At 40.0% G+C, this 25,050-nt stretch overlaps 1 pseudogene; it reads left to right on the plus strand.

The window, feature by feature from the left end:
* LOC149177459 (enolase 1 pseudogene) overlaps positions 1 to 25,050 on the plus strand; it is a 164,342-nt pseudogene that overhangs the window by 87,354 nt on the left and 51,938 nt on the right.

Genomic DNA, 25,050 nt, shown 5'->3' on the forward strand with positions numbered 1-25,050 from the left:
TTTAGCGAAATAATTGGTTCATCAGATACAATCTCCTTTTGGTTATCTTCTTCGATCGCCTCCGGTTCCTCAAGTGGTGGATCTTCCTCGGTGGAGCTGTAGTCAGTGGCATATATTTGAAAAAACTTGGGCTCTTTGCATTTATGACCCGGGGAATATTTTTCATCACAGTAGTAATATAGTCCTTGCTTCCTTCTTTCGGCCATTTCCGCAGGTGACACCTTTTGAATCTTAAGTGTCTGAGTCGTGTTGGGAGCCTGTGAGGGACGGCCCTTAGCGGTGAAGTTGGGGCGGCTGGATTGGGTTGTTAATGCACGTTCCACCTTACGAGCTACCTGGCAAGCATCTGTCCATGTGGGAGGGTGGTGGAGTAGAACTTGAGCTTTGATGGCTTCTTTAAGACCGCTGATAAAGCATTCCATGTATAACTCATCTGTGAGACCCTTAGTGCGGAAGGCTAAGGCTTCAAAAGCAGTAATATATTCCTCCACTTTACTCGTCTGTCGGAGCTTAGTGAGACGCCCCAAAAAAGAGTCTTCCTGTTCAAAGCGATTTCGAAGAGCTTTGGCAAATTGGGCCCAATTCTGAAAATGTCCATTGCAACGCTGATGCCATTCCTTCCATTGCCATCGTTCATTGTCCAAGTACATGGTGCCCACCATAAGCTTAGTCCCCTCATCTATGATATGATTCAATTGGAAATACTGCTCCATTTGTGCTAGCCATGCGGACGTGTGAGAACCGTCAAATTTATGCATATCCAACTTGGGAGGTCGCTGACTGGGTGGTGGGTGGGTGTGCCAGACGTGGGGAGAGTGGCTAGACTCACCCTCATGGTATTCATGACCATTATTCGCCTCCTCGTGGGCTGGCTCCTTGCCCTTCATTGCGTTCTGTATCTGGATACTTATTCCTTTAATCTCATGTTGTATTTCATTCCCCGAAAATTGGATGGAGTTCACCTTGTCTTCAATTTTGTCTATCCTTTCATTGGCCATTGCTTGAGCGCGCGTTTCTACCATACACCAACCTGATGAAAAATTGGGACCGCCAAAATTTTTTTACTAAGAAATTGAATGGTACCACCTTGCTCAGCTCGTCGTCCTGATTCTGATGGGCTAGGTCACCAATAAGCGCCCTGGAAGATCTCAGACTTATTTTTTTTCTTTTTTTTTTTCTTTTTTTGGAAAACTCCTAACGGAGGTTTACTCCTTCCTGATCAATACTGCAGTCTCCAAATCCTCAAAATGTCAAGGCCGCCAAAAGTCCTGCGAAAATTATATCCAGGTACAGGAACCCTTCACAACTACTCCGATCTGGTGGATCTGAGAGATCTGAATGGTGGAACAACTGCTGCTGCTGATCTGATGGAGCTGCGGGACTGATGTCTGCTGCTGTTGATCTTATGGAGCTGCGGGACTGATGTCTGCTGCTGCTGATCTGATGGAGCTGCGGGACTGATGTCTGCTGCTGCTGCACTTGTTGATCTGGAATAGATGATGTGTGATCCCCTGATAGAAAGGGAACTATGGTCTTGGGGAGTGTCAGGTGCTACAGATCGCAATATACATAAGTGTCTGACAGTAGTACTCGGCCCAATGTTGCAGGGCTCTAACTAAGGAGGATTGACCGTACCCTTAGTCGTACAACCCAACTACCCTATCGTACGGGCGAGTAATCTCTCCGAGTGCTATTCTCGGTGTACTGTAGCCACAAGACGGCCGAAGGTTTATCTATGGCGAGGTTTCAAGGGAGCTAGGGGGCTTCCTATATACCCAGAGGGTACGTGGAAGACAGTCCGTGCGCGGTTCTGTCTAATGCGCTACTACTCGAAGGGGTACCCGCAGGGGTTACAAGGGAGTCCAACAGATGTGACCACCTCTTGTATTTCCTGCGTGCATGCCTCCCCAAATCCGCAGGTTTATGCGCTTAACGACAGATCCCGTGGTTTAAAGACGCCGGAACACGTCTCTAGCCAAAAAAAAATTTGCTAAAATTTGGAGATCCCACCGAGCCCTGGAAAGTGCTCTGATACCACTTGTTATGCTCTTAACCTGCAAAGTAATACCCAAACACAGAATATGCAAAGAAAAGATACCCAGAACACAGAATATGCGAAGAAAAGATACCCAGAACACAAAATAGCAATGATTTTATTATTCAGAGAGAAATGTTCACAAGCCTCTTCGAGGGGGCAACCTTCAATAGAGCAGAGCTCGATTACAAAAACAATACACGATACTCCTCGCAGGGAGTCTCTATCCTTTATATATGACTCATACATGCAATACCATGGGCCAATACCATGGGTTTTATTAATACCATCTATCTAATACTACCGCACATTTACCACCTATCTAATACTACCGCCCATTTGTAACTAACTGTGGTCCCATCATTAATTGCGGGTTAAACACTTACAAATATTAATATGGGCTTTATTGACTCTTGACTATGACGTGATCCCATGACATAAATAAGGGGGTTAGGGTGGGACCCTAACAATTTTTTCCTGTTTCTCATCAAAATCAGGATCTAACTCCTCTCATGTTTGTTTTTCAGAGATCTTGGAGCAAAATGACCCTTATATGGTGAGAACGAGAACATGAAGAAGCGGACATGATTGCCCTACATGATCCGGTTACAGTGAACGCGCTGCGGAACTGTGGTTTGCTGAAGTTCTTCCGCATCTCTAGCATGAGACAACAGATCAACCTACTGCAGTATTTGCTCGATGCTTGGGATCCTATCAATCAAGTTTTCCAGATTAGGGGCAAATCTATCCCCTTGACTGCAGTAGACATTTACTTCTTGACTGACTTGTCGAGGCGGGGTGCCCCCATCTCTTTGTCAGGTTCGGCCCGAGGGAGTGACTTTGTGAGAGATTATGTCCGCCAGTATTGCAGGGAAGGATCTCAGCCGAGTAAAGATGGCAAGATCATCATCCGTGATGTCACTGACAGGTCCCTTAGGTCTATCCTGTTTACTTTTGGTAGGATGGCTGGTAGTGCGTCTCTTCATGTAGCCAACAGATCCTATATGCAGCATGCCTTGGAATGCCTCCAACCGAAAATATTCAACTGGTGCGATGCAGTACTTCTTGTGATGAAAAATCAGTTGACCAAGATAAAGGACGGGAGGTTGAAGAACTTTGGGTTCGGTTCTATTTTGACCGCCTTTGCCTTGGAGAAGATACCACTGATGCAGCCGCAGTACATTGCACTCGACTTACCTTCTCCTACTAAACCACACATGCAGAGATGGGTTGACCATATGTCTAGGCATGCTGGTCAATCTCAGATTTCTTTTTCTGATACCTTCTTCAGGTGGTTTGAGCATCAGGAGATGGTCTATTCCGAGTATCCATATGCCGGCATGGACTTCTGGGGTGATCCAAATTTAGTACTGCCGGATGGCGAGCAGTGGGGCGCTATTGGTAAAATCTTTGACCATATCACTGTTTATTGTTTTTATTTATAATTTCCTTGTGCTTTATTCTATCAAGACTTTAATCAAACTCATGTGTGCATGCAGATATTGGTCCTGTTCGTCCAGTAGTTCGCCTGAGGGTGCCAGCCGCTGCCCCAGCAGGAGAGGCTGCTGGGAGGGTTATCCTTCATGACCTTGATGTGGCCGAGACTCTCACAGCTGTGCAGGAGCAAGTTGAGAGCCTTACTCTCGGTATTCCAGATGTGAGGAACGATGCGCTACCTTTGCAGTTACAGCGACATACTACTGGTGTGCCTAGACGATGGACTCGTCTCTTACGCATGATCGCACAGGCTGTGACTTGCTATCACGAGCATCATTAGACTAGGGTGCCCCCTAGCATTTTGAGTTTTCGGGTCATGTGACCGATTTTGTCTTGGTTATAGAACATTATATGTAAACCATAAACAACTATATATGTATTTTTGATTTTCGGAGTTTTATTCTGATTGAGGTATGTGATCTGTTATCACTGTAAAACTTCCTTAAAAAGTTTGGACAACTTACATGGTTTCTCAATTCTTGTATCAGTCATGGTCAAGTCATTTTTATGTTTTAAAGTCTAAGTCATAGGGTTACAAATAAAGTTTGATAGCCTCATTCCATGTCCTAGAAGCCTCACCATGTGTTTAGAAGACATATATCACATAATTTTGGAGAAATTTTGAAACTAGCTACGAATCCACGTTTTCGTAGCGCAGACAGTGTAAAAATCCTATTTTGCACTACGAAATCAGTGTTTTCGCAGTGCGCTGCGAAACCCCTGTAGCAACCTGTTTCAGCAGAAAAAACTGTTTTACTAGGTAACTTCCAGAAGCTTTCCAGAGCAGTTGAGAACTCAATTTTGCAAACTGAAAGAGTATTTTCTTCCTAACATGTTGAATTACAAAAACCTCTTTCAGTTTCTTCAATTCCATTCTGAGGTGGGATAAATGTGTGGTTAAACTTGCGCTACGAAACTGCTGTAGCTGCCTATTTTGTTGTAGCTGCCTATTTTGCTGTAGCTGCCTATTTTGATGTAGTTAACCAATTTTTAGGGACAAAAGGGAAACCTTTTTTGAAAGGGAGTTTCTGAAGAATGATCATTTGCACAATGCACGCATCCAGCAAGGGAAAAACGGGCAAAGGAAAAGCATATATGAACCATAAACCATTTGTTATAAAAGTGATCACAGCTACTATTGTTCATCATACTTCAGGCAGCGTTGAAGAGGTTTTATTTTCACAGGGGTGCATGAACAAGGTCTACAGCACATGAAGAAAATGGCACTTCAATACATTTTTGTGTAATCAAAGAAGATCCTTGTGGAGACCAAAAGCAAAAAAGGAGAGACATTTTTGAACTCCAAACTTCATCAGTCAACTTATCAGTCAAACTGTCTTCTTGTTTTTACCAGTCAACGTCTAGAAGAGTTTCTGAGCATTTTAAAACTTATCTCTGAAAAGTGAAAGAGGTTTTCATTCCTAAGATACTAAAGTGAAAAACCCTCTTCCACTTTCTTCAAATTTATTATGATCTGGGAGAAAAGTGTGACCAAAGTTGCGCTACGAAACTGCTGTAGGTGCAGTTTTTCATCTCCTGTTTGACAACTGTTTTTCAAAGACTTATTTTGGGCAGCTGGAGTAGTGTTTCAAAAACCCAAAAGAGGTTTTTGTTTAGCATGGATTTTTTCACAAAAACCTCCTTCTTTTTTTCCAAATACAGTTTTTACGAGAAGTTATGACCTCTGTCCCAAGACCTATTTTTCAGCCAGAACAGAGCAAGGAATAGTTACCTGTTTGACACGTGTTTTTCAAGGACAGATTCTGAACAGCTGGAGGAATGTTTTAAAAAACCAGGAGAGGTTTTTGTTCTAGACAACATGGGATACAAAAACCTCCTTAATTTTCGTAAAATGTGTCATGGATGAAGAGATAAAGGCTCTGTCCCACGTGCCATTTTCAGGGATCCTAAACCTAAAAACAAGGAAACATGTTCCCTAATTTCTAGGGTTTGTCATCAACAGTTGGGTGACCACGTGGGAGGCTTCATCAAATTCGACTTCATGGAGTGTTAGGTGTCAAAGAATGCTTCAAAAAGCTAGATAAGGTTGTTTTATTCATAATAAGGAGTTACACTCATAGTTGTGTTAGGTCTCTCGGACTACTAGTTAGGTGTCAAATACATTTAATGGTTTGTTTTATGGTTAGAATAGGTGTCACTGATGGCAAATTCGAATAATCTTGAGGAGGGATGATGGAATCCTAATTGTAAATGCTTTATATAGAGCAAGAAGTTGAGTTAGCAAAGGGTTGGAGACTTTTTGGCTCAGCTGCTGCTCTATGTGCAGACTGTGTATATTTTTAACCTAATGCAGATTTCTACTTAGACAACTCAAGATTCATGAAGAGTTCTTGTATGTTCTTGTTATGATGGCATCTTCCAATACTTACATTGCAGTGGTGTTTACTTATGATACTCAGAATTCATCACTGATGCTCTGACTTCCTTCATAGATAAACTTACTACGTTTCACTGTTTTGTATTGTCATTTCTACACTTGAACTCTATAATGCCTTGACTTCCATGCTAGGTAGAATGCTTTGGCTTCACTACTCAGGATTCATGAAGGATTTCTTATATTCAGAATGTGTGTTTTCCTTTCCTTAGTTTTTTTTACAGTTGCATAGGTGTACAATCACTCAGAATTCACTGATTGTGCTCTGACTTCCTGTGTGCACTTATGAGCTGTGGTTCCATATGTGTGTTGTGTTTTGAATATTCAAATGCTGAATGCCCTGACTTCATGTTAAGCTGATCTTGTTGTGGTACTGAAACATACTTTGACTCCATAGCCCAATGGTAGCCAGCCTTCATCTTTCAACCTACAAACATATACAATTACAAACCATAGAGTTAGCCATCTATTCATATCTTTAATCTAAATCATTAACGCTTTGAGAGAGCCCTCTCAGGCTGAGGAGGCTAAGCCTTAGCTAAAAGATTGGTTTGAAATAGTTACACTTGAAGTCTTCCTGGTCTGCAGCCTTCCAGGGCCTGATTTTGGTGATAACATTTTGGTGCATCTGCTTGGAGCCTGAAGATTATTCATTCCCGAAATCAATGGCTGAACTTCTGAAGGTAGCAAGAGCTCAGACATCGTTTTGAGGCTGCAAAACTACCTTGACGACTCCACACGTCGAATAAGAAATTGGAAGGTGACTCCACTGCTAGAAGATCAGTAGCTTGATGAAGTTTCAAGATGAATTCCACTGCAGGAATGAATGCCAGGTATGCTCCGATGAATCGGTCTCATATCCCTGGTTTTCCAAATCCTATGCCAAAGGTTGATTGGTTAGAGGATCTTCCGATATTCAAAGATGAAAAGAAAGACAATGCTGCTCTTCATTTGGTTAGGTTTCATATGCATGTATGCAGTCTTAAGGTTCACTTTCCTGAGGATTGTCTCATGAAGATGTTTATGACCACTTTAGAAGGAAAAGCATGGTCTTGGTATAAACGTTTGGAAAATGGTTCATTATATTCTCTTGTTGATTTCCATGATGTGTTCTATGACATGTATAAAGAATGTCATCCTTCCTTATTGTTGCTCAAAGATTGCTGTATACATTCTTTAAGTCTTATTCAGTACTTGGAGGATTGTTATGATGATGATGAATTTATGGATGAAGAAATTTTAGAGGCTCTTCATAACAATGCATTTCAGCACCAAGAAGAAAGTATAACATCTCATGAAATGCAGCATGAAGATCAGCAGGGGTTTACTTATGAAAATCATATTACATCCTCTAAGATTGATGTAGAGATGCAGCAGATTTGTCAGGCTTCAGATCATTATGAGTATGAAATTGATTGCAAACAGCAAGAAGAAGTACTGGAAAATAGCTTTTATAGCCCTCAGGCAGAGGAAAAGGTTGTTCAATTTTGTAATTCCTTGCAGCAGCTTACTTCAAATAATGATCACAATAGTGAGGAAAATTACATTGTCTATGAGAATCATGCAGAAAGGCAGTTGGATAGAACATCAAAGGAATTTTGTGTGGCTGAGGATGAGTTGTCTGAAGAGATAGAATGTTATGATGATTATCAAAATAACCATGTTTTCTTTGACCCTATAAATGAATACATGGCAAAGTTTTGCACATCAGTATTTCATTTTCATTTGCATTATGAAGATCATATACATTATAAGTTGATTTGGTCATCTCACTATCATGGTTATTTTGAGGTTGAATGCAATCAAGAGCATCCCATATCAGAAAGGACAATTGATTGGCTTTATTGGAAATATCATGTTGCTTGAGCTACAAGTGGAGCTTGCAGCTGATAGGGTAGGTAGGAATGTGCAAATAAGCTCAGGGTAGGTTGACTGAGCATCTGTTTCAGTAGGTGTAGTTGGAATTCTTCATTCAGAAATAATTAAAGGCTTGAGGAGCAAATTGGGCAGAAGTTCAAAGTTTTCTTCTAAAGGATGGATAGCGGCACTAGAGCTACAGGTTCTTAATGTACCACAAGGGCACACTATCCCTAGTGGAGCCACTGTTATCACTGTAAAACTTCCTTAAAAAGTTTGGAAAACTTACATGGTTTCTCAATTCTTGTATCAGTCATGGTCAAGTCATGGTCAAGTCATTTTTATGTTTTAAAGTCTAAGTCATAGGGTTAGAGTCTCATGTCCATCTTCAAATAAAGTTTGATAGCCTCATTCCATGTCCTAGAAGCCTCACCATGTGTTTAGAAGACATATCTCACATAATTTCAGAGAAATTTTGAAACTAGCTACGAATCCACGTTTTCGTAGCGCAGACAGTGTAAAAATCCTGTTTTGCGTTACGAAATCAGTGTTTTCGCAGCGCGCTGCGAAACCCCTGTAGCAGCCTGTTTCAGCAGAAAAAATTGTTTTACTAGGTAAATTCCAGAAGCTTTCCAGAGCAGTTGAGAACTCAATTTTTCAAAATGAAAGAGTATTTTCTTCCTAACATGTTGAATTACAAAAACCTCTTTCAGTTTCTTCAATTCCATTCTGAGGTGGGAGAAATGTGTGGTTAAACTTGCGCTACGAAACTGCTGTAGCTGCCTATTTTGATGTAGTTAACCAATTTTGAGGGACAAAAGGGAAACCTTTTTTGAAAGGGAGTTTATGAAGAATGATCATTTGCATAATGCAAGCATCCAGCAAGGGAAAAACGGGCAAAGGAAAAGCATATATGAACCATAAACCATTTGTTATAAAAGTGATCACAGCTACTATTGTTCATCATACTTCAGGCAGCGTCGAAGAGGTTTTATTTTCACAGGGGTGCATGAACAAGGTCTACAGCACATGAAGAACATGGCACTTCAATACATTTTTGTGTAATCAAAGAAGATCCTTGTGGAGACCAAAAGCAAAAAAGGAGAGACATTTTTGAACTCCAAACTTCATCAGTCAACTTATCAGTCAAACTGTCTTCTTGTTTTTACCAGTCAACGTCTAGAAGAGTTTCTGAGCAGTTTAAAACTTATCTCTGAAAAGTGAAAGAGGTTTTCATTTCTAAGATACTAAAGTGAAAAACCCTCTTCCACTTTCTTCAAATTTATTATGAGCTGGGAGAAAAGGGTGACCAAAGTTGCGCTACGAAACTGCTGTAGGTGCAGTTTTTCATCTCCTGTTTGACAACTATTTTTCAAAGACTTATTCTGGGCAGCTGGAGTAGTGTTTCAAAAAACCAAAAGAGGTTTTTGTTCAGGATGGATTTTTTCACAAAATCCTCCTTCAGTTTTTCCAAATAAATTTTTTACGAGAAGTTATGACCTCTGTCCCAAGACCTATTTTTCAGCCAGAACAGAGCAAGGAATAGTTACCTGTTTGACACGTGTTTTTCAAGGACAGATTTTGAACATATGGAGGAATGTTTTAAAAAACCAGGAAAGGTTTTTGTTCTAGACAACATGGGCTACAAAAAACTCCTTCATTTTCGTAAAATGTGTCATGGAGGAAGAGATAAAGGCTCTGTCCCACGTGCCATTTTCAGGGATCCTAAACCTAAAAACAAGGAAACATGTTCCCTAATTTCTAGGGTTTGTCATCAACAGTTGGGTGACCACGTGGGAGGCTTCATAAAATTCGACTTCATGGAGTGTTAGGTGTCAAAGAATGCTTCAAATGTCTAGATAAGGTTGTTTTAGTCATAATAAGGAGTTACACTCCTAGTTGTGTTAGGTCTCTAAGACTACTAGTTAGATGTCAAATACATTTAATGGTTTGTTTTATGGTTAGAATAGGTGTCACTGATGGAAAATTCGAATTCTCTTGAGGAGGGATGATGGAATCCTAATTATAAATGCTTTATATAGAGCAAGAAGTTGAATTAGCAAAGGGTTGGAGACTTTTTGGCTCAGCTGCTGCTCTATGTGCAGACTGTGTATATTTTTAACCTAATGCAGATTTCTACTTAGACAACTCAAGATTCATGAAGAGTTCTTGTATGTTCTTGTTATGATGGCATCTTCCAATACTTACATTGCAGTGGTGTTTACTTATGATACTCAGAATTCATCACTGATGCTCTGACTTCCTTCATAGATAAACTTACTATGTTTCACTGTTTTGTATTGTCATTTCTACACTCGAACTCTATAATGCCTTGACTTCCATGCTAGGTAGAATGCTTTGGCTTCACTACTCAGGATTCGTGAAGGATTTCTTATATTCAGAATGTGTGTTGTCCTTTCCTTAGTTTTTTTTACAGTTTCATAGGTGTACAATCACTCAGAATTCACTGATTGTGCTCTGACTTCCTGTGTGCACTTATGAGCTGTGGTTCCATATGTGTGTTGTGTTCTGAATATTCAAATGCTGAATGCCCTGACTTCATGTTAAGCTGATCTTGTTGTGGTACTGAAACATACTTTGACTCCATAGCCCAATGGTAGCCAGCCTTCATCTTTCAACCTACAAACATATACAATTACAAACCATAGAGTTAGCCATCTATTCATATCTTTAATTTAAATCATTAACCCTTTGAGAGAGCCCTCTCAGGGTGAGGAGGCTAAGCCTTAGCTAAAAGATTGGTTTGAAATAGTTACACTTGAAGTCTTCCTGGTCTGCAGCCTTCCAGGGCTTGATTTTGGTGATAACATTTTGGTGCGTCTGCCAGGAGCCTGAAGATTATTCATTCCCGAAATCAATGGCTGAACTTCTGAAGGTAGCAGGAGCTCAGACATCTTTTTGAGGCTGCAAAACTACCTTGGAAACTCCACACATCAAATAAGAAATTGGAAGGTGACTCCACTGCTAGAAGATCAGTAGCTTGATGAAGTTTCAAGATGAATTCCACTGCAGGAATGAATGCCAGGTATGCTCCTATGAATCGGTCTCATATCCCTGGTTTTCCAAATCCTATGCCAAAGGTTGATTGGTTAGAGGATCTTCCGATATTCAAAGATGAAAAGAAAGACAATGCTGCTCTTCATTTGGTTAGGTTTCATATGCATGTACACAGTCTTAAGGTTCACTTTCCTGAGGATTGTCTCATGAAGATGTTTATGACCACTTTAGAAGGAAAAGCATGGTCTTGGTATAAATGTTTGGAAAATGGTTCATTATATTCTCTTGCTGATTTCCATGATGTGTTCTATGACATGTATAAAGAATGTCATCCTTCCTTATTGTTGCTCAAAGATTGATGTATACATTCTTTAAGTCTTATTCATTACTTGGAGGATTGTTATGATGATGATGAATTTATGGATGAAGAAATTTTAGAGGCTCTTCATAACAATGCATTTCAGCACCAAGAAGAAAGTATAACATCTCATGAAATGCAGCATGAAGATCAGCAGGGGTTTACTTATGAAAATCATATTACATCCTCTGAGATTGATGTAGAGATGCAACAGATTTGTCAGGCTTCAGATCATTATGAGTATGAAATTGATTGCAAACGGCAAGAAGAAGTACTGGAAAATAGCTTTTATAGCCCTCAGGCAGAGGAAAAGGTTGTTCAATTTTGTAATTCCTTGCAGCAGCTTACTTCAAATAATGATCACAATAGTGAGGAAAATTACATTGTCTATGAGAATCATGCAGAAAGGCAGTTGGATAGCACATCAAAGGAATTTTGTGTGGCTGAGGATCAGTTGTCTGAAGAGATAGAATGTTATGATGATTATCAAAATAACCATGTTTTCTTTGACCCTATAAATGAATACATGGCAAAGTTTTGCACATCAGTATTTCATTTTCATTTGCATTATGAAGATCATATACATTATAAGTTGATTTGGTCATATCACTATCATGGTTATTTTGAGGTTGAATGCAATCAAGAGCCTCCCATATCAGAAAGGACAATTGATTGGCTTTATTGGAAATATCATGTTGCTTGAGCTACAAGTGGAGCTTGCTGTTGATAGGGTAGGTAGGAATGTGCAAATAAGCTCAGGGTAGGTTGACTGAGCATCTGTTTCAGTAGGTGTAGTTGGAATTCTTCATTCAGAAATAATTAAAGGCTTGAGGAGAAAATTGGGCAGAAGTTCAAAGTTTTCTTCTAAAGGATGGATAGCGGCACTGGAGCTACAGGTTCTTAATGTACCACAAGGGCACACTATCCCTAGTGGAGCCACTGTTATCACTGTAAAACTTCCTTAAAAAGTTTGGACAACTTACATGGTTTCTCAATTCTTGTATCAGTCATGGTCAAGTCATGGTCAAGTCATTTTTATGTTTTAAAGTCTAAGTCATAGGGTTAGAGTCTCATGTCCATCTTCAAATAAAGTTTGATAGCCTCATTCCATGTCCTAGAAGCCTCACCATGTGTTTAGAAGACATATCTCACATAATTTCGGAGAAATTTTGAAACTAGCTACGAATCCACATTTTCGTAGCGCAGATAGTGTAAAAATCCTGTTTTGCGTTACGAAATCAGTGTTTTCGCATTGCGCTGCGAAACCCCTGTAGCAGCCTGTTTCAGCAAAAAAAACTGTTTTACTAGGTAAATTCCAGAAGCTTTCCAGAGCAGTTGAGAACTCAATTTTGCAAACTGAAAGAGGCTTTTCTTCCTAACATGTTGATTTACAAAAACCTCTTTCAGTTTCTTCAATTCCATTCTGAGGTGGGAGAAATGTGTGGTTAAACTTGCGCTACGAAACTGCTGTAGCTGCCTATTTTGCTGTAGCTGCCTATTTTGATGTAGTTAACCAATTTTGAGGGACAAAAGGGAAACCTTTTTTGAAAGGGAGTTTCTGAAGAATGATCATTTGCACAATGCAAGCATCCAGCAAGGGAAAAACGGGCAAAGGAACAGCATATATGAACCATAAACCATTTGTTATAAAAGTGATCACAGCTACTATTGTTCATCATACTTCAGGCAGCGTCGAAGAGGTTTTATTTTCACAGGGGTGCATGAACAAGGTCTACAGCACATGAAGAACATGGCACTTCAATACATTTTTGTGTAATCAAAGAAGATCCTTGTGGAGACCAAAAGCAAAAAAGGAGAGACATTTTTGAACTCCAAACTTCATCAGTCAACTTATCAGTCAAACTGTCTTCTTGTTTTTACCAGTCAACGTCTAGAAGCGTTTCTGAGCCGTTTAAAACTTATCTCTGAAAAGTGAAAGAGGTTTTCATTCCTAAGATACTAAAGTGAAAAACCCTCTTCCACTTTCTTCAAATTTATTATGAGCTGGGAGAAAAGGGTGACCAAAGTTGCGCTACGAAACTGCTGTAGGTGCAGTTTTTCATCTCCTGTTTGAAAACTGTTTTTCAAACACTTATTCTGGGCTGCTGGAGTAGTGTTTCAAAAAACCAAAAGAGGTTTTTGTTCAGCATGGATTTTTTCACAAAAACCTCCTTCAGTTTTTCCAAATACATTTTTTAAGAGAAGTTATGACCTCTGTCCCAAGACCTATTTTTCAGCCAGAACAGAGCAAGGAATAGTTACCTGTTTGACACGTATTTTTCAAGGACATATTTTGAACAGCTGGAGGAATGTTTTAAAAAACCAGGAGAGGTTTTTGTTCTAGACAACATGGGCTACAAAAATTCCTTCAGTTTCGTAAAATGTGTCACGGATGAAGAGATAAAGGCTCTGTCCCACGTGCCATTTTCAGGGATCCTAAACCTAAAAACAAGGAAACATGTTCCCTAATTTCTAGGGTTTGTCATCAACAGTTGGGTGACCACGTGGGAGGCTTCATCAAATTCGACTTCATGGAGTGTTAGGTGTCAAATAATGCTTCAAATGTCTAGATAAGGTTGTTTTAGTCATAATAAGGAGTTACACTCCTAGTTGTGTTAGGTCTCTCGGACTACTAGTTAGGTGTCAAATACATTTAATGGTTTGTTTTATGGTTAGAATAGGTGTCACTGATGGAAAATTCGGATTCTCTTGAGGAGGGATGATGGAATCCTAATTGTAAATGCTTTATATAGAGCAAGAAGTTGAATTAGCAAAGGGTTGGAGACTTTTTGGCTCAGCTGCTGCTCTATGTGCAGACTGTGTATATTTTTAACCTAATGCAGATTTCTACTTAGACAACTCAAGATTCATGAAGAGTTCTTGTATGTTCTTGTTATGATGGCATCTTCCAATACTTACATTGCAGTGGTGTTTACTTATGATAATCAGAATTCATCACTGATGCTCTGACTTCCTTCATAGATAAACTTACTATGTTTCACTGTTTTGTATTGTCATTTCTACACTCGAACTCTATAATGCCTTGACTTCCATGCTAGGTAGAATGCTTTGGCTTCACTACTCAGGATTCATGAAGGATTTCTTATTTTCAGAATGTGTGTTGTCCTTTCCTTAGTTTTTTTTACAGTTGCATAGGTGTACAATCACTCAGAATTCACTGATTGTGCTCTGACTTCCTGTGTGCACTTATGAGCTGTGGTTCCATATGTGTGTTGTGTTCTGAATATTCAAATGTTGAATGCCCTGACTTCATGTTAAGCTGATCTTGTTGTGGTACTGAAACATACTTTGAATCCATAGCCCAATGGTAGCCAGCCTTCATCTTTCAACCTATAAACATATACAATTACAAACCATAGAGTTAGCCATCTATTCATATCTTTAATCTAAATCATTAACCCTTTGAGAGAGCCCTCTCAGGCTGAGGAGGCTAAGCCTTAGCTAAAAGATTGGTTTGAAATAGTTACACTTGAAGTCTTCCTGGTCTGCAGTCTTCTAGGGCCTAATTTTGGTGATAACATTTTGGTGCATCTGCCGGGAGCCTGAAGATTATTCATTCCCGAAATCAATGGCTGAACTTCTGAAGGTAGCAGGAGCTCAGACATCTTTTTGAGGCTGCAAAACTACCTTGGCGACTCCACACATCGAATAAGAAATTGGAAGGTGACTCCACTGCTAGAAGATCAGTAGCTTGATGAAGTTTCATGATGAATTCCACTGCAAGAATGAATGCCAGGTATGCTCCTATGAATCGGTCTCATATCCCTGGTTTTCCAAATCCTATGCCAAAGGTTGATTGGTTAGAGGATCTTCCGATATTCAAAGATGAAAAGAAAGACAATGCTGCTCTTCATTTGGTTAGGTTTCATATGCATGTACGCAGTCTTAAGGTTCACTTTCCTGAGGATTGTCTCATGAAGATGTTTATGACCACTTTAGAAGGAAAAGCATGGTCTTGGTATAAACGTTTGGAAAATGGTTCATTATATTCTCTTGCTGATTTCCATGATGTGTTCTATGACATGTATAAAGAATGTCATCCTTCCTTATTGTTGCTCAAAGATTGCTGTATACATTCTTTAAGTATTATTCAGTACTTGGAGGATTGTTATGATGATGATGAATTTATGGATGAAGAAATTTTAGAGGCTCTTCATAACAATGCATTTCAGCACCAAGAAGAAAGTATAACATCTCATGAAATGCAACATGAAGATCAACAGGGGTTTACTTATGAAAATCATATTACATCCTCTGAGATTGATGTAGAGATGCAGCAGATTTGTCAGGCTTCAGATCATTATGAGTATGAAATTGATTGCAAACAACAAGAAGAAGTACTGGAAAATAGCTTTTATAGCCCTCAGGCAGAGGAAAATGTTGTTCAATTTTGTAATTCCTTGCAGCAGCTTACTTCAAATAATGATCACAATAGTGAGGAAAATTACATTGTCTATGAGAATCATGCAGAAAGGCAGTTGGATAGCACATCAAAGGAATTTTGTGTGGCTGAGGATCAGGTGTCTGAAGAGATAGAATGTTATGATGATTATCAAAATAACCATGTTTTCTTTGACCCTATAAATGAATACATGGCAAAGTTTTGCACATCAGTATTTCATTTTCATTTTCATTATGAAGATCATATACATTATAAGTTGATTTGGTCATCTCACTATCATGGTTATTTTGAGGTTGAATGCAATCAAGAGCCTCCCATATCAGAAAGGACAATTGATTGGCTTTATTGGAAATATCATGTTGCTTGAGCTACAAGTGGAGCTTGCAGCTGATAGGGTAGGTAGGAATGTGCAAATAAGCTCAGGGTAGGTTGACTGAGCATTTATTTCAGTAGGTGTAGTTGGAATTCTTCATTCAGAAATAATTAAAGGCTTGAGGAGAAAATTGGGCAGAAGTTCAAATGTTTCTTCTAAAGGATGGATAGCGGCACTGGAGCTACAGGTTCTTAATGTACCACAAGGGCACACTATCCCTAGTGGAGCCACTGTTATCACTGTAAAACTTCCTTAAAAAGTTTGGACAACTTACATGGTTTCTCAATTCTTGTATCAGTCATGGTCAAGTCATGGTCAAGTCATTTTTATGTTTTAAAGTCTAAGTCATAGGGTTAGAGTCTCATGTCCATCTTCAAATAAAGTTTGATAGCCTCATTCCATGTCCTAGAAGCCTCACCATGTGTTTAGAAGACATATCTCACATAATTTCGGAGAAATTTTGAAACTAGCTACGAATCCACGTTTTCGTAGCGCAGACAATGTAAAAATCCTGTTTTGCGCTATGAAATCAGTGTTTTCGCAGCGCGCTGCGAAACCCCTGTAGCAGCCTGTTTCAGCAGAAAAAACTGTTTTACTAGGTAAATTCCAGAAGCTTTCCAGAGCAGTTGAGAACTCAATTTTGCAAACTGAAAGAGGCTTTTCTTCCTAACATGTTGAATTACAAAAAACTCTTTCATTTTCTTCAATTCCATTCTGAGGTGGGAGAAATTTGTGGTTAAACTTGCGCTACGAAACTGCTGTAGCTGCCTATTTTGCTGTAGCTGCCTAATTTGATGTAGTTAACCAATTTTGAGGGACAAAAGGGAAACCTTTTTTGAAAGGGAGTTTCTGAAGAATGATCATTTGCACAATGCAAGCATCCAGCAAGGGAAAAACGGGCAAAGGAAAAGCATATATGAACCATAAGCCATTTGTTATAAAAGTGATCACAGCGACTATTGTTCATCATACTTCAGGCAGCGTCGAAGAGGTTTTATTTTCACAGGGGTGCATGAACAAGGTCTACAGCACATGAAGAACATGGCACTTCAATACATTTTTGTGTAATCAAAGAAGATCCTTGTGGAGACCAAAAGCAAAAAGGAGAGACATTTTTGAACTCCAAACTTCATCAGTCAACTTATCAGTCAAACTGTCTTCTTGTTTTTACCAGTCAACGTCTAGAAGAGTTTCTGAGCAGTTTAAAACTTATCTCTGAAAAGTGCAAGAGGTTTTTATTCCTAAGATACTAAAGTGCAAAAAACTCTTCCACTTTCTTCAAATTTATTATGAGCTGGGAGAAAAGGGTGACCAAAGTTGCGCTACGAAACTGCTGTAGGTGCAGTTTTTCATCTCCTGTTTGACAACTGTTTTTCAAAGACTTATTCTGGGCAGTTGGAGTAGTGTTTCAAAAAACCAAAAGAGGTTTTTGTTCAGCATGGAGTTTTTCACAAAAAACTCCTTCAGTTTTTCCAAATACATTTTTTACGAGAAGTTATGACCTCTGTCCCAAGACCTATTTTTCAGCCAGAACAGAGCAAGGAATAGTTACCTGTTTGACACGTGTGTTTCAAGGACAGATGCTGAACAGCTGGAGGAATGGTTTAAAAAACCAGGAGAGGTTTTTGTTCTAGACAACATGGGCTACAAAAACCTCCTTCAGTTTCGTAAAATGTGTCATGGATGAAGAGATAAAGTCTTTGTCCCACATGCCATTTTCAGGGATCCTAAACCTAAAAACAAGGAAACATGTTCCCTAATTTCTAGGGTTTGTCATCAACAGTTGGGTGACCACGTGGGAGGCTTCATAAAATTCGACTTCATGGAGTGTTAGGTGTCAAAGAATGCTTCAAATGTCTAGATAAGGTTGTTTTAGTCATAATAAGGAGTTACACTCCTAGTTGTGTTAGGTCTCTAAGACTACTAGTTAGGTGTCAAATACATTTAATGGTTTGTTTTATGGTTAGAATAGGTGTCACTGATGGAAAATTCGAATTCTCTTGAGGAGGGATGATGGAATCCTAATTCTAAATGCTTTATATAGAGCAAGAAGTTGAATTAGCAAAGGGTTGGAGACTTTTTGGCTCAGCTGCTGCTCTATGTGCAGACTGTGTATATTTTTAACCTAATGCAGATTTCTACTTAGACAACTCAAGATTCATGAAGAGTTCTTGTATGTTCTTGTTATGATGGCATCTTCCAATACTTACATTGCAGTGGTGTTTACTTATGATACTCAGAATTCATCACTGATGCTCTGACTTCCTTCATAGATAAACTTACTATGTTTCACTGTTTTGTATTGTCATTTCTACAATCGAACTCTATAATGCCTTGACTTCCATGCTTAGGTAGAATGCTTTGGCTTCACTACTCAGGATTCATGAAGGATTTCTTATATTCAGAATGTGTGTTGTCCTTTCCTTAGTTTTTTTTACAGTTGCATAGGTGTACAATCACTCAGAATTCACTGATTGTGCTCTGACTTCCTGTGTGCACTTATGAGCTGTGGTTCCATATGTGTGTTGTGTTCTGAATATTCAAATGCTGAATGCCCTGACTTCATGTTAAGCTGATCTTTTTGTGGTACTGAAACATACTTTGACTCCATAGCCCAATGGTAGCTAGCCTTCATCTTTCAACCTATAAACATATACAATTATAAACCATAGAGTTAGCCATCTATTCATATCTTTAATCTAAATCATTAACCCTTTGAGAGAGCCCTCTCAGGCTGAGGAGGCTAAGCCTTAGCTAAAATATTGGTTTGAAATAGTTACACTTGAAGTCTTCCTGGTCTGCAGCCTTCCAGGGCCTGATTTTGGTGATAACATGATCCACATGTGGAACATTGATGATGTGTCTCTTTGTATAAATGTTGCAAATGTCTATCTAACACATAGTTCGCTAATGAGTTGATTAATGTGTTTAAGTTTCTGGAAATATGCTGGTATTGAATAAGATCAAATTGTCTTTCCAAAATCTTAACCCTTAGGGACATGCGATAAATAGCTGGGTTTCAGACGAAATATATACCATTGAGTTGTAGTATTACGAGCTGTGAGTCTAACCTGACGATTAGCCGGATTATACCATGAGTTATGGCATCAGAGAGAAGTTCTATCAACGCACTATATTCAGCGATATTGTTTGTTGATTGACCAATACATACACCTCTGAAACTTACTAACTCGCCGCTTGGATAAAAAAATGGCCCAGGCTGCGGAGGACAGGTTCCGCGAACTACGACTCGCTCCGTCGCATATCTAACACATGGTTCCAATGAGTTTGACATCTGCAATAAATTTAAAAAAGGTGGATTACTCGACCAAAACAATTACTCTTAGCGAAAACAAAAATATAACAAAAGCATACTGGTCACTACTAGGCGTAGTAACACTTGAGGTAAAACCCATTACGAGGTTGCGCTAGTGGAATTCCGTCGTAATCCATTAACTCGTAGGCTCCTTTTGCTAACACCCATTTAACAATATAGGGGCTCATCCATAAAGAGTTAAATTTACCTGCTCCCAATTTATCGGATTCTTGGTCGTAAAGCAGGACCAAGTCACCTTCCGAGAAGACACGGGGTTTGACATTTTTGTCGAACTGCGCCTTGACTCGTTTCTTATGGGCTTCGTTGGCCAACGTGGCGTCACGACGTGTTTCATCCAATTGGATTAATTCCAAGAAACGAGCTTCTTCTTCTGAAGTTCCAGGGAGGAGATCGATTGCGAGTTTGAGAGACGAGATTTCACACTGGACTGGTAAGACTGCTTCCAGGCCATATACCAGTTAGAAGGGTGTGAACCCGGTCGCGTTCCTTACCGCTGTTCGGTAAGCCCACAAAGTTGAGTACAGGATTAGGTGCCATCTTCTTTTGTGAACTCCGATCATCCTTTGCAGCATGCGCTTTAGGTCCTTGTTGATTGCTTCAACTTGTCCATTGGCCTGCGGATAATATGGAGTAGAGCTGTCGTGAGATAGCCATAGCTTGGAAGCTAATTCAACCATCATGTGATTGAGAAAATGCGATCCATGATCTGTGACTATAGCCTGTGGTACGTCGAATCTGGCGACTACATTATTGAAAAAGAAAAGGGCAGTTGTTTCACCAGTGTTATCTAATGTAGGCATCGCCTCGGCCCATTTGGTAAAATAGTCAACTGCGACTATGATATACCCATGCCCCCTGGTCGAGGTGGGGTTACATGTCATGAAATCGATGCCCCATTTGGCGAATGGCCCAAAAACAACTATTGGCTGTAACGGTGCGGGTGGTCTTCTGGTTTTGCTATCAAAAATTTGACAAGCATGGCAACTTCTGACTGCAGTTATGCAATCTTTGAACATTGTTGGCCAGAAGTATCCTGCTCGTAAGATTTTTTGTGCTGTAGCATAGCCAGATTGATGCCCCCCACAAGCCCCTGAATGACACTCATTCAGGGCTTTTTCGGCCTCCTCATGGGTGAGGCACCTTCTCAGAACTGTATCGATACCACGATGGTAAAGCATATCACCGACGATCATGTAGTCTTTTTCTTGGTATCGTATACGTTTCTGTTCAGAGTGAGAGGTGTTAGGCCTAAACTTTTGGGTTTGGAGATAAATTATTATATCTCCATACCACTCATTGCTTATAGATATCATAAACAAATTCTCATCCACGATTGATTCTTCTGATCTTTCATCGTTGGACGACGATGGGAGATCGCATAATAATTCTGCAAAAACTAGAGCTTTCTTTGACTTGGATTTTACAAATTCCAGATCAAACTCTTGAAGGATTGCTATCCATTTTTAATATTTTCCCCCCAGCAACTGTCGCGACAATATATAAGTCATGGGGTTGCAATCTGACAGAATGGTAGTTTTCCGAAAGAGGACATAGTGTCGAAATCTTTGTATCGCCTGAACCGCTGCAAGCGCTAGTTTTTCAACATAAGAATATTTGCTTTTTGTATCATTTAAGTTTCTACTTAAATAATATATAGGGTGTTCAATTCCATCGACTTATTGAACTAAAACCATTGCGATGGTTGTATTAGCTGCAGCCAGATACAGGTTAAAATCTCTTTGATAATCGGGGGCGTACATTAATGATGCTTTTATTAAGGAATCTTTTGAACCATCAAAGGAAGCTTGCACAACCTGATCCCAGACGAAGGGTACCTCCTTTTTCAAAAGACGTGTGTAACCTTTAGCAAGTTCGGCGTAATTTGGAATGAACCTCCTCAGAAAGTTTTCTTTCCCTTGGAGTTTCTGAATCTGAAGCAAATTTGAAGGTGGAGGCAAATTTATGATTGCCTGGACCTTGCACAGGTCGAGACGAATCCCATCCTTGGAGACTACAAAGCCAAGTAAATGACCAGAACCGACGCAAAATACACATTTGTGCAGATTGAGTCGTATCTTGTAGTGTCGCCAACGTAGAAATATCGCTCTTAAATGCTGCGGATGATCAGTCCGCTTTCGCGAATGAGCCGGAAGGTCTTCGAGATATGGTTGAACGATGTTTTTGATGTCGTGGAAGGCATAATTCATTGCCCTTTGAAATGTTTCCCCTGCATTCTTTAAACCAAAGGGTAATTTTCGATAAGCGAATGTGCCCCACGGACAAATGAATTCAGTCTTTGACTGGTCCTGTGGGTGGATATTTATTTGATTATACCCGGAAAATCCATCCATGAATGAAAAGATTTCGCATCGGGTGCATTCATCAATTATCTGGTCGATGAAGGGTGTAGGGTAGTTGTCTTTCGGACAAGCTTGATTTACATCCCTATAATAGACACACACTCTAATTGTCCCTTGTTTCTTCATAACAGGGACGATATTCGATACCCAATCGGTTAATGGAACCAGGTAGATAAAACCAGCATGGAGAAGTTTTTCAACTTCTGCCTTAATGGCAGCGGCTTTCTTGGGGTGCACCTGCCTGAGCCATTGTCGTACCGGTTTGACATCTGGATACATCTTAATTTCGTGTTCAACGATACTCGAGTCAATGCCTAGCATTTCATCATATGACCAAGCAAAGACATCTCTGAATTCGCGAAAAAGAGCGTTGTATATTTCTAGTTCTGAAGGAGAACAACCTTTGCCGACATAAATATTCTCTACAATATCCGTTTTAGTCGAGATATTTATGGCTATAGTCTCTTCAATGTTGGATAAGTTTCGCTCAGAATCCACCGTATTTACAGTATTTGATAGGAATTCAAAAACTGGAGGATGATATAGGTCATCTTGAGTATCTTCTTCATAATCCGGAAGAAGGGAACTATGGTGGCAATCACTCCATGGGGCTCCTTCAATCAACATTGATCGTACAATTCCTTCGTCGGTTCCATGCACTCGCGACCAAGGATCTGAAGGGGTACCATATTCTCTAGACCTATCTACCCAAACGCTTGATGAGCGTTGATTTGGGTTTGCCTCCCATGCTAGAAACATTGATTGCTATAATACTTCTTTCGGGCTTGGGGAAAAACCATTGTATGATCGATGTTGATATCGTTTTCTGAGATCTTTGTGGAAGATATCATATTGCAGGTTCCTATCGATGCTACTTCCGCCAGATTGATTGGAGGTGGAAGAGCGAAAGTTCCCATTAGTATAGGATCTTTTAGTAGGCCTACTCCGATATTCTGAAGCGAATGCGGGCTTCCATGGATCATGGGAATGCTTCCTATAACTTGTGAACCATTGGGGAGGAAGTTTTGTTGGTCGACGATTGTAATCCCCCCCTGAAAGGGAAATGCAATCTTTCTAAAATAGGTCGACACAACAACTTCCATGGCATATATCCACGGTCTTCCTAGTAGGATGTTGTAATCAAGATTCCCATCGATGACTTCAACATCTATTTCTACTGTTTTTCCTCCTAGTTCGACTTTCAAGTTATTTAGGATACCGTACGGGGTATATGTCCTTCCGTCGAATGCTTTTAACGTCGTCGAAGATCGCGACAAGGCTGGAGATCCTAAAGTTTTCCAACAAATCATCGACATAATACATGTAGATGCCCCCTCATCAATAATTGTTCGGTGAACAGTTTTGTTGAGGGCTTTCACTTGAACAAGGAAAGCTAATTGTGCTGGTAACTGAGGATCGTACCCTTTGTGGTCAAAGGATACAAGATTGGAATCCTTTGGATCAATCCCACCAATGGCTGATAACAAAGCCTGCCTTTGGGATGGACAGTTTTGTAGTACTTCAAGAGTCGACATAGCGGATGTCGATTGGGCCAAATCTTCCACTATGTAATAATGCTGCGCCGCTCTAGCGCGAGGATTAAATGTCGACTTGTGTACTACTCCCTTTGGCGGTTTTATTGTCAATTCAGGGATGGTGGGTGGTACAACTTCTGTCAAAGTTGTTGTCGAACTACTTGGTTGATCTTTATCCTTGTTGTTCAACAGCTGAGGATTCCCGTAATCTTTGTTCCTTGTCGAAATCAAAGCATCATTTTGTTGTTTCGAAATCGAAAACATTAGCACTTGAGACGGGGAAGCATTTCCACTATCAACCAGATTTGTTCCTGGATTTAGAAACGGATCAGTTAACACTGCTGAGGTTTTCAAACTTTTAAAAAATTTCTTAAGCTCAGCTTTGTATGGACAATCTGCTGTCCAATGATCCTCATCACATATATAACATGGATTTTTCAGTTTCCTATTTCCAGGAGGGTTTGAAGAAGGTTTTTCAGGAGATGACTCATCCTGTTTCTTCTTCTTCCCTTTGCCTTGTTTCTTCTTGCTTCCTGGTTGTTTGGTTTCTTTGCCTTTATCTGTTGATACGACATTTACTTCCGAAGCAAGAATTTCGTCTTTTGCATTTTGATCTGAAATCTTACGGGCTTTCTTGGATGTAGCCTTTGTCGATTTCGCATTTGTCGTGCCAATCACACCATCGCCGGCGTGAGAGTCATTGTTTGATTTAGGAGGAGGAGGAATTGAGAATTCCGGTCTAGGGGCGTCAGGTATTTTGTCGTAGAGCATGCCGGACTGAGTATAGATCAAGTCCAGATATTGTGCACGAGCTATAACTTGCTCTTCCATTACGACTCCCCCCTTTGCCACATCTTCCGTGATGGAAGGTAATAAAGACTTGATAAACCATTCAGCTAATAGCTGATCAAGAACGTACGTTTTTACCATCCTACAACGACGTCGCCACTCATGTATATGATCAGATATGTGAGTGGCCGTTGTCTGTTTGAAGTTGGTGAGGAGTTCCGTTCTCGTTTCATACCTTATCGGTAATTGAAAATGGGTTAAAAAGGTTGTGGCTAAGGTACTGAAGTTGTCGAACGAAGCTCTAGGCAATTCAATATACCATTTTGTCGCTGGACCCGTTAACGTCCTTTGAAAAAGGTGAAGCCTTATCGAATCATCGTTTAGGGTGTCTGATGAACACCATAGATGAAATGTCATCACGTGATTCGATGGATCTTCACCCAGATTTCCATTAAATTTAGGAATATCTGATGGAAGTTTATGCGGAATTGCTGGCCACCAAGGGGTGTAAGCAATTCGATCGTTTGTTAACCGGTGTAAATCAGGTAACTCTAAAGTTGCCACGAATGGTAACTGTTGATTCAGGTTAGGTGAAGCATACCCAAGATACTATGGAATCGCCTGAGAAGTTGGCCTTTGCATACCAGCATGATGCAGTTGATGCTGGTATGACTGATACGGTTGGTGGACATGACCATTGTAAAATGGTTGATTTTGACCGTTTTGAATGTACGGTTGTCCACTGTTCGCAAAGATCTGCTGCTCAGAACCCTGGTATACTTGTTGGAATTGTGGTTGTTGGTATTGCACCAGCCACGGTTGTGAAGCCATGTTCTGTTGCGCTATACTAACCGTTGGACCAAGGTGTGGGTTAATTGTACCCGTTTGGACCTGTATCGCCCCAACAGTTGGCGATTGTGGTTGAGTCACAGGGTCAAGGGGCTGTTGCATTACAACTTGAGAAATTTGAGGTTGACATACAACAAGCAGCGTTTGAACTTGTGACACTGTCACAATAGCCGGTGTAGTAGGTATATTCGACACAGGTACACATTGTTGCATCGAATATACAA

The sequence above is a fragment of the Pinus tabuliformis genome, chromosome 4_1 (assembly GCF_031772625.1).
Source record: "Pinus tabuliformis cultivar Carrire ecotype Pingquan chromosome 4_1, CPIR1, whole genome shotgun sequence".
Taxonomy (NCBI): domain Eukaryota; kingdom Viridiplantae; phylum Streptophyta; class Pinopsida; order Pinales; family Pinaceae; genus Pinus; species Pinus tabuliformis.